Raw genomic sequence first — 15,000 nt, 5'->3', positions numbered from 1 at the left:
GAGAAGTCACTTGTCGTCAATGTGACATCGATCCAGGACTCGCCGGTCGGGCTGGAGTACGTCGGAATACTTCCAGCCTCGTTCAAAATAACCAGGTCGTGCTGCGCGATAAACTCTTCGAGCTTCTCGCCTCGAACGTCAATTTTCGTTCCGCCCCACATAGGAGACTTCGCGTTGACGTCAGCCGCAATCACGACCCGCTTATGGTGGAGGGCACAGAGTGCCTTTTCCAATCGTGCCAGACTTGGCTCAATGTCTTCCGAGCATTGAAAGTACTGGCTGATGAGGTAGAAGTTACCAAAACTACCGCTAATGTTGACGCATGACATGTGTGAGTCGCACAGGTGCGAGATTTTGACCACAGACACCCCTGGGTTTCTGACGGCAATTGCCGCCATCACCGGGACTGCGCCTGTGACTACTTTCGTCGCAACCCCAAGGCCGGGTACGGTGCCCCGAGCACTGTAGGGTTCCTGAGCGAGCAGCACATCGATGCCTTTGTCGCGCATAACGGCGTTCGTTTCGTCCAGAACAACTCGGGAGCGCCGCATATTATGCTGCAACACCCGAAGTCTACTGATTGAACCGTGTTTTGGTCTTCTAACCATAATTGGTCTGCGAGATTACCTGCACAGAAGCGGCTTGATAAGCCGCACAAGTTATGTCTCTCGACCTATGGTTGTGCTTCTTGCCCTCTGCTTTGCAATTGGAGCAAACGGGAGGTTTGTCCTTGCTTTTGCAGGTGGCAAAGGTATGCCCCTTTTCGGAGCAGTGACCGCAGACCTCATCCGATCGGCAATGCTTCGCTGTGTGGCCAAAGGCTTGACACTTGAAGCAACGGGTGACACAGATGTAGTCCTGTACTCGACAGGACATCCAACCTATGAACACCCGACCAGAGCTCTTGAGTCTGTTGCGAACCATTGGGCTCACCTCTACGACCCAGTTGGCAGCCTCCGACTTGCCTTTCGGTGTGGTTGCAAACCGCACCTTCAGGCCAGAGGACACATCCTTCTGAGTCAGGTCAGCCAGGTTCTGCTTCCAGATACTCAAGCCGACGTCTTCCTTTTTCACCGCCTTAGGAACGTCGTACACAATAAGTGTAGGGTTCCTTTTAGACGGGACGGAGACCGACAGTCCTGCCTCCTTGAGTTTGCTACTCCCTGTGAAAGCAGCGAGATCCTCTTTGCGATCGGTCTCGACGGCGATGCCACCGTTGTGGATGCGTCGAACTGACTTCACGCGGATCTGTGCCTTCAGCGGTTTCACCAAAGACAGGACTTTACGCTTGGTCGCGTCGCTGTCCTGTACTTTGCCCTTCGGCGGGAAGATGCGCACCACATTACGTGGTGGCTGCACCGCGTCTGGGGAAACTCTCGGAGCGTCGACCTTCACCGCATCGGCGTAGGTCGACACGCGCTTCGCCGGTTGGGAGATCGCTTTGGGCTGCGGGGGCGCCTTCAGCGATCTCTTGACCGCGCTCTCTACGGCCGCTTGCGACTTTTTAACGTCGCTGCGCACCGCGGCCAGCTGGCCTTCTAAGAAGCTGTTCCGAAGAAGCAGCTCCTGTACCAACTGGTAGAGCGCGTCGGCATGTCCAAGGATACTAGACGCAGCCCATCTGTTTACCTTAGACTCCTTCTGAAAACAGACAGACCTTACGTCCGACACCTTGGCTCGGGCTTCGTCTCTGATGAGATCGAGAGGCCTCACGGTGGTCCCAGGCACCGTGGAGTACGGTGCCCTTCCCTTCTGGTCCCCTTTCTTCGTGTTGGCCTTGGCTTTGACTTTGGCGTCAGCCTTGGCCTTAGCCTCGGCGTTTGCCTCCGTCTCCGCTTTAGCCTTCGCTACGATCGGGGACTCGTTCGAAACGGTCTGGCCCCCTACCCGGTCGGGTTCCTTATCCCCAGCGACCGGGTCTTTGCCTTTGGTGGGGCTTGGCGGTTCCGCCTTCACCACCACCTTTGGTGGAGTTTTGCCCGTGTTTCCACGGGGTCCGTCCTTTTTAAGCGCTGACCCACGCGCGGCGTCCTTATCAGCAGCGGGCGCGGGTTTCACGCTTTTGAGACTGCGCGCAGTCTCTCTCTCTCTCAGGTTGCTCATCCGGGCGACCGGATTCACAACCATCTGGCCCTTTTCGCTCCCTCGGGAGGGAGCTACTTTGCCTGTCGAGGCCTTACGGGTAGACGCTTTCGCGTCCTTCGCCGCAAGCCTCGCGCTTGTACGTCCCGCTAGGCTGCTGGGAGCAGCTTTCGCGTTCAATTTGGCCATTTCGTGCTTCACGTCGTGAAGCACTACTTGCGCCTGCTTGTTTGTTTTTTGGTTGGGGCGTTTCATATCCATAGTGCATATAGATTATTTCATCCCGGTGTGTGCCCCAGCCTCCTCGGACCCTCAATATGGAACCCGGCATCCACCGGGTTAGGACATCACCCGGGATATAGTCCGCACAGCCAAGGCCGACAGGGTCTCCCCTGACTCCAGGGCCCGCTTCCTCGCCCAGAGAGAACCCACTCGTGCAAGCACGTATGGTCATTCCCCAAGCCGATTGACTAGGCAAAGGGCTACTTTTCTCGCCTAGCCGCCCGTCTAGTCGAAGCGGAGGCCAAAGGTACGTGTTGGGGACGTCTCACCCGCAGGAGAGGGCCCCCTCAGATCCCAGGATCCCCTTTTCCGACGACACGGGTCGCCGCGCACGGCAAACACGCAGGAGGTGGTGATTTCGAACAGGCACCCCACTGTTCGTAGCCCGTTCCTTTTCTGGGCCCACACAATGCATGGAACTGGGCACTTGAGCCAAAGGCCCTTTGGGCCGCCTCGCTAAGATCCGATTTGCTTGGCTCTTTCGCCCTCCGAAGAGGGGTAAGCCGACCGGTGGGACCGCGTGGAGGTTCGAGATCATAACGATTTGCGTCACGAGAGGCTAAGACCAGCTCAGATAGTATATTGCGCTTCGTGATCGCCAAGAAGACATCGGACTCCCGATTGCCCTGGCGCCCAAGTCCTGTGCGGACAAGGGCATAACGCCCCCGTTGAGGCCTGTTGAGTGCCTTCGGTATACACCTCTGAACACTCAACGCACACAGCAATAGCCGGGTTTCCAGCGGCGTATTGCTTTGCACCGATTAACGGGACATTTCCGTCTTCCAGATGTTTTGGAAGCCCATGGCCTAGTGGGAACCCATCCACACCAACCATGGGGTCCAGCGATGAGAGGTTGGACGAGACCTCTCGATGGTGCTTATTCGCTTTTTGCGTGGCTGCATTTAGTGTGCGGTCTCCTTGCATTCGGGGGCGCTTCTGAGACGGAGCCACGTCTCTGCGCAGGACAACCACTATGAGGACCGAGTCCCTGCAGCTCCCCCCAGTCTAGGATACTAGTTTGGGCAAGCCCAACCCGACACCTCAGGCGACATTGGGGATCTTAACCGCTGCCCACCAGTAGATAGGGACAGATACTGTGTGGCAATTTTGGTCAGCGTGTGACTAGCGCCGCGCCTCGATGCTTAAGGCATCATAGCGGCTTTAAACCGGCCAGATGGATTCGGCATTCTAACTTCCTAGCGTCCACTGACAAGGCAACGTGAGTCGAAGATGTTGTGTCGACTCAGACTTGGAAAAACCCTGCCCTCATCTCTTATGGAGAATCATTGGACAAGTTGGGTCTACCCTTTCGGGAAGCGGCTCGTTTAGTCAGCCCTGCAGGCTGCTAGGCAACGTGCAGGGCTGTCCAGCGGGGACCACGAGGAGGTAGAGCCGCCGGCTTTCGCCCGACCCCGTGCAGGATGGCTTTTCAGCCGATTCTGACCTGCGCCACTGCAGCGTTCATTTCTGAACTCTGCCTGCCTCAGTGACCGCAGGCTGTTGCATCCTTCTTCCTTGATGATGTTCCGTTGGCCTGTGATTTTTCCTCCTTTTATTCCTTTAGGGTCGTCCTTTTTTTTATTTGTTTGTGGTCGGGTGAGTTTGCGCGTGTGTGTTTGTGTTTTTGGTTGTGTGTTTGTTCTCCAATCTTCTGCGCTCTTGTGGAGCTTGTTTGCATGATGCTGTTTTTACTGCTTTCCTTGATCTGGTGTTATTGTCTGTTAACTTTCTTGTGTTGGTTGTCTGTTTAGTGCCCTTCGGCGTTTCTGGCTTCCTTTGCCTTCAGCACTGTGTGCGCGAAGTTGCGGAAGTGGTGAAAGCTGTCTTTTCTGACGAGATCGGACTCTGGCACCGGCCACGTGTATCCGTACCGGCTTAGTTGGTCCCTTAAGGTTCTCCGTGCTGTCGCGTGCCTTGGACAGTCGTATATGACGTGTCTGGATGTCTCTGGTTCTCCACATTGGCATAGGTCGCTGTCCGTTAATGCGAAGGTCTTGAGTTTCCAGCGGAAGTTTCCGTGACCACTGAGTAACTGAGTTACGTAGTGATCTGGCCGCACCCAGGTGTATTTCCTCCTTTTCCTCACGTCGTTGAAAAATAAGTACGTTGTGCGACCGGTGACTGATAGTCGCCAGCGTTCTTGCCATGCATTGAGTGTTTCTTCCTCCGCCTGTTTTTCCTGTTCTGTGTTACCGTCCTGTCCTCTCCGGATATGGAACTTTTTGCATCGCTCTTCTATCAGCAGGTCTATCGGAGCTTCTCCTGCGATTACTGGCATGGCGTTCGTAGAGGTTGTTCCATACGCCTTCGTAACCCTTAAGAGCGCCGTCCTCTGCGCTCGCGCCAGGATCTTTCTCGTTGTTTTATTCATGAGGTCGCTCCAACCTGCTGCTGCGTACGTCATTATAGGCGTGAATAGGCCTCTATACAGCACGCGTAGTGCTTTGTGCTCTAATCCCCACTTAGTCTTTGCAAGTTTTGCTAGGCTGTTAAACAGTTTGCTGCACTTTTGGGCCGTCTTCTTGACATGTGTGTCGATTCTGAGACCGCGGTCCAAATGAACTCCGAGGTATTTAATTGTTGGACTCATACGTATGCCCTTGCCCTCCACCAGTATTGTCGGGGGTCTATCAGCGTCCAGGGTTCCCTTGACCATGATCATCTCTGTCTTCTCCGCTGACAGTCGAAGTTTCTTTCTTGCGCACCATTCTGAGACCGCATTCACGGCTGCCTGTCCTTTCCTCCGCAGTTCTTTCCTCGAGTGTCCCGAGATGAGCACCATGATGTCATCGGCGTATGCGATTGCCTCGCACTCCGAGTCACTGGACGACAGTGTCGCAAGCAGGTCATCAAAGTTCAGGTTCCAGAAACTTGGTCCCAGAATGGATCCTTGCGGGCATCCCTTTGTGACCAGCTTCCTAACTAGTTCCTGTTTCCCGACAATTTGTACTTTCCTGTCTCTGAAGTAACTGTCCACCAGGCTGTACAGGTTTCTCGGACAGTCCCTCCTCTTCAACTCATATAATATGTTCGGCCACCACACATTATCGAACGCCCCTTCTATGTCGAGAGCGATGGCGACGACATATCTTTTCTGGTACTTCCCGGGCTGAATGTTTCTCTCTAGATCATCGGCCAGCTGTCGGAGTTTTATAATGGCGTCCTCCGTCGATCTTCCTGGGCGGAAGCCATACTGGCGGTCGGACGTGAAGCCGTGGTCCAGGAGAGTGGGTGTCAGCCTCACTGCCATTAGCCTCTCTAGCAGTTTCCCTACCATGGACAGTAGACATATTGGGCGGTAGGACTTCGGGCTGGTGCGATCCCTATCTTGTCCTTTGGGGATGGTTACAATTGTCCCAGTTTTCCAGATTGTCGGAAACACTCCCCAGTCGAGGCATGCGTTCACGAGTCTCAGAAGATCCTCATGGATGCATCCCCAGGCTCTCTGGATTACCTCTACCTCGATTCCATCCGGGCCGGGGCATTTGCCTCTTCTTAGTCGCGTCACTGCGGCACAAAGCTCGTCCCACTCAAATGGTGGTATGTTTTCTGTTTCCGGCTGAATGCGCGCGAACTCGCGTATCTGTGTTTGTTCCGCCGTTTCAGCTGTGGCGTCGTCGTCAGGGACAAGCGCATCCAACATTGCCTGTGCTGTGGCCTTCCAATTGTCCGTGAGCTGCCCGTCTGGTAGTCGGATGGCTGACATTGCCTCCTCCTTCCTCAGTTTCCCTAGGGCTGTTCTAGTCGGGATGCCCCATGGCATCCTGTTTCCTTCATTGGTGACGAATTTCTGCCAGCTCCTGTTCTTTTCGCTGACCACCCTCTTGGTGTAGGCCCTCCTTAGCCTCCTGTATTCCTGCTTTGTCTCTTCCTTTGCGCACGGGTCCACCGTCCTCTGGTATACTCTTCTTGCCCTGTAAACTGCCCTCTTTATCCTTGTGAGTTCGGATGTCCACCACGGAATGGATCTCTGGTGCCATTCTTTCCTAGGTATTGCTGCCTCGCATGCTGCCAAGAGTGTATGCTCCGTTTCCTCCGCTAGCCTCTCGACATCGTTGCAACAATCGAGTGGTAGGTTCCTGAGAGATGGTCTTGCTTCGAGGAGTTTTCTCTGGAATTTCTCCCAGTTCGCCTTCCTCACGTTAAACCGGGACTTCTTTGGTGGTTGCGCTTGCGGGCTCTCGCCTCGGGTGTCAATTTTTGTCTCCAGTATTCTATGGTCGCTTGAGGTACCACTCTCGTACACTTTCCAGCCGTGTACGAGTGGTACGGCTTTCCAGCTCGCGAGGGTGACGTCGATGTTAGACGAACCGCGTGTGTTTTCGAACGTAGCCGGCTGCCCTGCCTTGTTCAGTACTATCAGACTATGTTTTGCTATTAGTCGCTCGAAGAGTTCTCCTCGGGTATCAGTGAGTTTGCTGTGCCATACGCTTGACTTCGCGTTCGCATCAACTCCTACGATTACCATTTTCCCTTGAAGTCTAGACAGCACTACATCCAGGTGGGCGATACCGATATCGATCTCTTCTGATGGGGGAAAGTACTGGCTGACTACGTACAGTTCCGTGATTCCGTCGAAGATTTGGGCGCAGATAGTGTGCGTCGTACACAGGTCCGCAATCTCAAGTACCGAGAAGTTCTTGTTTCTGATTGCTACCGCAGCGAGCGGCGGCTCGTCTGGACGCCCACGCGAGATGACAGTCACACCGCTCCCGAGTCCTGGAATGGCCGCCCGAAAACTATACGGCTCCTGCATGAGCAGAACGTCCGCATTTAGCTGTTCCATTTTATGCCTGACTTCGTGCGGTACAACCCTTGACCTCTGCATGTTGTGTTGCAGAATTACAATTCCACGTCCGCTCTGGTATGGTCTAGTATCCATAGTTGGTTCGTTTCATGGACTGCTCGACCGCTGCCTTCTGCCCGGGACATGCCGCGCTGGATGCGGCATGGTTCCCCTTTTTTCCTACTCTCTTGCAGTTCGCGCACACTGCCGGTTGCTCCACCTTAGGGCATGACTTCGCCCCGTGTCCTTCCTCTGCACAGTGGCCGCATATCTCTCTTTCCTGCCTGCAATGCTTCGCAATATGTCCATAGGCTTGACACTTGAAACACCTACTGACTGCCAGGAAATCCCGTGCCTTGCAGGCGTTCCATCCTAGGAAGAGTTTGTGGGCTTCCAGCAGTCTCCTTCTGATTCCAGGTGAAACCTCCATTACCCAGTTCGTCTCTTCGCGGTCCTTCCGTCCGGTTCTAAAGCAGAATTTTATAGATTCGGCTTCCTCTTCGCCGAGAACCGACGCGTTCTGTTCTTTGATGCAGCTCTGGATTTCCTGCACCGACATTTCTCGCGGAACGTCGAACAGAATCATCCTTGGCTTCCTCAATTCCTGAGCCGATACCTTCAGCCCAGCTTCTCTCAGCTTTGGATTTTCCGTTATTTGTTTTAAGGCCTCCGCTGTCGTTGTCTCCACTGCGATTCCATTACCGTGGATCTTTCTTACTGCCTTCACCTGCATTCCGCGCTTTTTTGGGTTTACGAGAGTGAAGACAGCTTCCCTCGCTTCCTCGCTCGTACGTATTTCTCCGGCCTCCTTATCGGGGAAAATCACGGCCACGTTCCTTGGCTGGATCGTTGCGGCTGGCCCGGCACTCCTTGATGCAGCCTTTAACTTTTCTGCATATGTGAGGGCTTTGGGTCCCTCGGCTTTCTTTGCAACGCGCTCCAGACATCGGCTTGCCTGGAGGGACTTCTCGACGGCTCCTGTTAGTGCTACCTCCGACTTCTTCGCCTGTTTCGTTGCCTGCTTGAGTCTGCCTCCAAGGTAGCTATTCCTAAGTGCGAGCTCGTTTACGAGTTCTCTCATTTCTTTGAAGAAGCGCATGATTGCCGCTCCTTGTTCCTTGTTCACCTTTTTATTCGGATCTATACAGTAGGCAAGCATACGGTCCTCTATGTCGCTCGCTGCTTCTTTGATGTCTGTCGGTATTTGACTTACGTCAATATCAGAGGTGTCCGCTTTCAGCCTCTTATCTTCCTTGCCTACTTCCTCATTGCGGACGGGTGTGGTGCTCAATTTTCTTTTGGTAGATGGTCCTGGGTTGGCTGGCGTTTCTGCTACTTTTGGTGCGGGGGCTACCTTTGTCACCGCTTTCATTTTCTGCACCTTTACTACTGGTAAAGGCGCCATATTGGCTGGGTTTCCGTTGTTCCTGTATTCGGTACTTGCAGCTTTGGTGGGGCGCTCCCCACTACTGCTGGTTATCTCCCCTCAGCCTGGCGTACGTGAGGAGCTCCTCGTTACAAATGGCGACTATAGAGCAGACGTATACCCCCACTCCCGCCAGCAACGCCGCGTTCCCCTCTCCTTCACGAAGGTGGCCTGCGTGACGGCGATGACGCGGCCAGTGGCGGGGATTCCCCAATCGGCTCTCTCTCTCTTTCTCCAAGCACGGCGTACGTGACTACGCCGACGTGCCCGATGGCTGGGTTTTTCCACTCGGTCGCTCCCTCTCTCTCACTCTTCAGGCGCGGCGTGCGTGCCCAAGCCGACGTAGTCTATGGCTGGGTTTTTCCACTCGGTCACTCTCTCTCTCTCTCTGTCTTCAGGCGCGGCGTACGTGACTACGCCGACGTGGCCTATGGCTGGGTTTTTCCCACCCGGCGCTCTCTCCCTCTCACACAGCTTGGGATACGTGATAACGCTGACGTGGCCAATGGTGACTGTGTGTTCTCTACCTCGTCTTTTATCTGATGTTTACTCAATCCAGATAAGCGAATACTCCAAGCTGCGTCTATTTTGAATTCGCATTCGCCGCAACCTTCGTGACTAGCGGCGGGTCAAGATGGCGGACGGCGGCGTCCCCACGCGTCGCGTCCCTTAGAATTCTTAACGGCTTACAAAGTCCGTTGTACCGGTTCAGTTTCGTGTCCACAATGCACCACACTACACTGCCCCGGATTTTTGCGAAGTTTCGTGATCTACGGCCGCGAGCCCCGAAACACAGCCTATGCTAGCTTCGGCGTCGTGTCTTCACAAACTTCTAGTCCAAGTCCACTGTTCCAGCACGCCACGGTTAGATGCACGATATTGCATGGAAGTCCACAAAACACTTAACTACAAAGTACTGCATTTGCACAGGATTTCTGCTCCTGAACTTCGATAGAGCACTTTAACTCCTCGGTCACTGTGCGGCTGCGCGTCGGTATGCTCAGGTAGGGAGCGGTGCGCGGCACGTCCGTTCGCCTCGGCGGTCAGGTAGAGACTAGTAGATAGGGACAGAGGGAATCTCGTTAATCCATTCATGCGCGTCACTAATTAGATGACGAGGCATTTGGCTATTTTTTTTTTTTTTTTTTTTTTTTTTTTTTTTTTTTTTTTGCAAAGGTGGAGAAATGCATTTACGCACACCGGCTAGGATGTTGTTTAGCCGGTAGTGTGGGACTCGCACTAGATAGTGAATACCCACTAAAACTCCACCTTCTCGTTATGCCTATATGGTAGGCAGCACCGGGTCTAACTCCACAGGTATTCTTCATCCAATTCCAGTTCTTCGTGTAGCAGTCGTCGTGGTTCGGTTGAAAAGCCAGAACGCGTTTAGACCACCTATTAGGGCTCTAGTTGACAGGATCTTTAGTTCTTTCTTCTTAATGATCCGCATGTTCATTAGGTCTGTTGCCGATGTTGTGCTCCAGATTCCTCGGCATGACATCGTTGCAGAGGTGAATCTTACTTCGTCTACCTCATATTTTTCTTTCACGGCTCTTTCCAGTTCCTTATAGTAATCGATCTTCCTCTGGTGAGCATCTTTGAGGTCTGTTTGTTCGCTCACTACTTGCGCATCTATAATTATGGCCTTCTTATCGATTTTAGCCACCAAGTCCGGTTTCCTAAGCCCACATTCCGTAATAAAATGTGGCTCCTCGTCAACACGTTGATAATTCTTTGAGAGCGATCTCTTAATATATGCTGCAATGGCGTTGTGTCGTGCCACTCTGGCAGCGTGCGTTCTATGGCAACGCTGCAAGATGTGGTTTAGCGTCTCTATTTCATTGCAGCCTGCTCTACAAAGACGGTCTGCTGTTCGACCTCTAGTTGTTCTGGACCTGGTGGGTAAAGCATTGATCCGCATCTTAATTAGGTTGAGGAAGTCTTTCCCAGATAAGAAACGGTTCGGTAAAGTAATCCACTGGTGCTGTTGTGGTACCTTGCGCGACTCCTTGAGCGCCTTGCCGTCGCTTGACGAGTGTAAGAGCTTTGCCCATCTCTGCTCCAGCATATGACTATTGTCAATAATTTCACGTCCGTCAAGTAGTCTTCTTTCAGCGCGAGCAATTTCCTGAGAGAGGTAAGGACAGGTTTCCTCACCTTCCTTCACCAAACGCTTCAGCCTCTCTCTGCGCCTGAGTGGCATTAGCCATCTCATTGATGGAATTGAAAGACCACCATCCTTATAATTGGCGTGAAAGTAAGCGTTAACCACATCATGTGGGAGCGCTAGCCATTTCCGTATTGCGCCTCGTACCATCGAATCGATCTTCTTGAGTCTGCTCAGGTTGGTGTTACCCAACGTCAGCAGGTGGTAGAGGCCGGGCAGCACCATTACCCTTAGCGCAAATAATCTCTGCTGTGGTTTTAACGCTGCCTTAGTTAGTTTGCCAATAGTCTCCTGGAGCTGAAGTTCGGGCTTGGCTATAGTGCGCCCTTCTGGTGTAAACGGGACGCCGAGGTATTTCCACTCGTCCTTAAGAGAGTCATAGTTACTCCCGCCGTTTACCCGCGCTTTTTTGAATTTCTTCACGTTGACATTCAGAGCACTGGGCAGAAATCACATTGCGTCAACACCCGCGGGGGCCATCGCAATGCTTTGTTTTAATTAGACAGTCGGATTCCCCTGGTCCGTGCCAGTTCTGAGCCGAGCGTTGAATGGCGGCCGAAGAAACGACACGCGACGGCTGAACCGACGCGGAAGCCTCGCAGCAAGGAAGATCCGCGGGAGGCCAAGGCACGGGACCGAGTTCGGATCCCAGGACGTCGACCGAAGTCTAAGACCCTTCACCTCGCCCAGGCCCGGCACGTCAGCCAGACCCGCTTCCCGACCAAGCCCGACACGCCCCGCTCCTCAGAGCCAATCCTTATTCCGAAGTTACGGATCCAATTTGCCGACTTCCCTTACCTACATTAATCTATCGACTAGAGGCTCTTGACCTTGGAGACCTGCTGCGGATATGGGTACGAACCGGCGCGAGACCTCCCGTGGCCCTCTCCTGGATTTTCAAGGTCCGAGGGGAATATCCAGACACCGCAGCAACTGCGGTGCTCTTCGCGTTCCGAACCCTATCTCCTTGCTAGAAGTTTCCAGGGAACTCGAACGCTTATACAGAAAAGAAAACTCTTCCCAGATCTCCCGACGGCTTCTCCAGGTCATTTTGGGTTACCCCGACGAACACTCAATGAGGGCCCGGATGTTAAACGGTTCCGCTGCCGGGTTCCGGAATAGCAACCGGATTCCCTTTCGCCCAACGTGTGTGTGTCTCTTTTTTTTATCTTTCAATTTATCTCTTTGTATAATAATATGTTTGCAGACATTGATTTTAGGACACCACATTTGCATAGGATTTCTCTTAGGGCTTAGGATCGACTGACTCGTGTGCAACGGCTGTTCACACGAAACCCTTCTCCACGTCAGTCCTCCAGGGTCTCGCTAGAGTATTTGCTACTACCACCAAGATCTGCACCGACGGCGGCTCCAGGCAGGCTCACGCCCAGACCCTTCTGCGCACACCGCCGCGACCCTCCTACTCGTCAGGGCTTCATGGAGGACGGTCACCAGTAATGGCACCGTCCCTCCCCACTTGCCGCTGACGGCAGAGTATAGGCGCGACGCTTCAGCGCCATCCATTTTCAGGGCTAGTTGCTTCGGCAGGTGAGTTGTTACACACTCCTTAGCGGATTCCGACTTCCATGGCCACCGTCCTGCTGTCTTAAGCAACCAACGCCTTTCATGGTATCCCATAAACGTCGACTTAGGCGCCTTAACTCTGCGTTTGGTTCATCCCACAGCGCCAGTTCTGCTTACCAAAATTGGCCCACTTGGCACTCTAATCCGAAATCTCGTGGCTTCAATGAACCAAGCAAGCCAGAGATCTCACCCATTTAAAGTTTGAGAATAGGTTGAGGTCGTTTCGGCCCCAAGGCCTCTAATCATTCGCTTTACCAGATGAGACTCGACGCGTCCCCGAAGGAACGGAGGAGTGAGTGCCAGCTATCCTGAGGGAAACTTCGGAGGGAACCAGCTACTAGATGGTTCGATTAGTCTTTCGCCCCTATACCTAGTTCCAGCGATCGATTTGCACGTCAGAATCGCTACGGACCTCCATCAGGGTTTCCCCTGACTTCGTCCTGACCAGGCATAGTTCACCATCTTTCGGGTACCAACGTGTACGCTCTAGGTGCGCCTCTTCTCGCAATGAGAACGAGACGCCCCGGGAGTGCGGAGCACTATGCAGCGCCCATCCTCCCTCGGCCGACGCAAAGGACGACCTTCACTTTCATTTCGCCTTTAGGTTTACTCATCCCAATGACTCGCGCACATGTTAGGCTCCTTGGTCCGTGTTTCAAGACGGGTCCTGAGAGTACCCAAAGCAATAGCGCCGCCGACAGGTAATTCAAAGCTTGGCCAGTCCGAGGGCTCCGCCGGCTAACAGCTGGCCAGGCCCGTGAACGGGAAAGACGTCCGTACCACAGGGCAAACAAAGCTGACCGAGCTTGCGGCGGGCCTGACGCACCGTTCGAATGAGAAGACTGGTTGCGGCCCGATACCATCTGGGGGAACACCGTCGCGCAGCCGGTCGGGTCACCGAGGGTCCGTCGCGCACGCACAAGGCGACGCAACGGTCTAACCGCCCGGGCCGTAGACCGACACGCAACGGGTCGCGACGTCCTACTAGGGGAGAAGTGCACGTCTACGTAGCCGGAACGTTCGCCGTTGGCCGTAACATCCGTGCGCCCTCCTTGCGGAAAAGCGACGGACACCCCTTTCGGGGTTTCGCGCACCAACGGGAGCCAGCATTTGTCGACGATGAATCTCCCCTTTCGAACTTTTGGGTTTCTCAGGTTTACCCCTGAACGGTTTCACGTACTCTTGAACTCTCTCTTCAAAGTTCTTTTCAACTTTCCCTCACGGTACTTGTTCGCTATCGGTCTCGTGGTTGTATTTAGCCTTAGATGGAGTTTACCACCCACTTAGGGCTGCATTCTCAAGCAACCCGACTCTAAGGAGAGACCCTCCCGAGACGCGCACCGGTCGCTACGGGCCTGGCACCCTCTATGGGTAAATGGCCCCATTCAAGATGGACTTGGACGCGATGCAACGTCACGGGATAAACGGATCCTCCCGAACACTACATTTCCCTGCGGCAGTACCGCGGGATTCAGTGCTGGGCTCTTTCCTGTTCGCTCGCCGCTACTAAGGAAATCCTTGTTAGTTTCTTTTCCTCCGCTTAGTAATATGCTTAAATTCAGCGGGTAATCTCGCCTACTCTGAGGTCGTCGTATACGTGTTAAATATATCACACACGTAGAGTGATATATTTTATATATGTGTAAAAATGACGAAAGAAGCTGTGGCGTAATCCTCGTACAACGGGGGCACACAACCGAGAGAAGCGGACCAGGCAGAGTGTGTGAACGAATGTTACGAGAAATGGGAAATGAGAGAGAGACTTGAGATCATGTTCGATGCGTCGTCCCAACTTCGCCGTGTGCCTTCGGAATATGTTGTCGTAACGCAACAGCAGCGTTTCCAAAGGTAAGGAAGCTCCTCGTAATTCGCCAGAAGTGATCAGCGGAAAGTAAGTCACATCGTCCTTAATGCGCCACACCAAAGCATCTTCGCGTCTCGTTTAATTCGATCTAAAGGAGAGAGACTCTCGCCAGGCGACTGCCGGTATGGTTTAACGCCCGTCCGCTTGCTTTTTGTATAGCTTTCGTGGACTGGACGACCGGACTTGACGCGCGGTCTCTCTCGGCGATCGACTAACGCGAAGACATGGGGCGACCGGACGCTGCTACCTTTCCACCTCCTCCTTCTAGGAGAGAAGTCATCCCTATGTGATGAGTCATATATATGGCGGCTGTGTAAGCCTCGCCAAAGAGGATTCAGGATACAGAAACAAGTTGTAGTACAACACAACACATTCACGGAGCCACAAACGACTCGACCGAAACGTGGCCGGGGAAGATGCATCCCGGAACTTCATCGTTTCGACGAATGAGTGCCTCCTTTTCGCGTTGTTCCTGCAACAAGACGATCCCTCTAGAATCCCTGGGGCTCTGTTTCTCGTCATACATTTCTTCACCACACTACACGGGTGGGGTATACGCGATCTCGTGTTCATGCTCACTCGCACACCCTTTCATTGTCCTTCTCTGTAGTCTCACGACAAACTCTCTTGTGTGTCGTTGCGGGTTACGCACGCCTCTTTCTTACACGCATCATTTCAGACTACGTCGGGAGCGCGGATGAAAACTCGCACGAAAAGCGAACGCTGTCTGTTAACAATCACGAGGGTATTTGGCGAGACACGGAGGCTGGTCGATGATCGTACGTCCGCGCGCTTGCGTCCGGAGCGGT

Source organism: Calliopsis andreniformis, unplaced genomic scaffold (genome assembly GCF_051401765.1).
Source record: "Calliopsis andreniformis isolate RMS-2024a unplaced genomic scaffold, iyCalAndr_principal scaffold0412, whole genome shotgun sequence".
Taxonomy (NCBI): domain Eukaryota; kingdom Metazoa; phylum Arthropoda; class Insecta; order Hymenoptera; family Andrenidae; genus Calliopsis; species Calliopsis andreniformis.
This window is presented reverse-complemented; position numbering follows the sequence as displayed.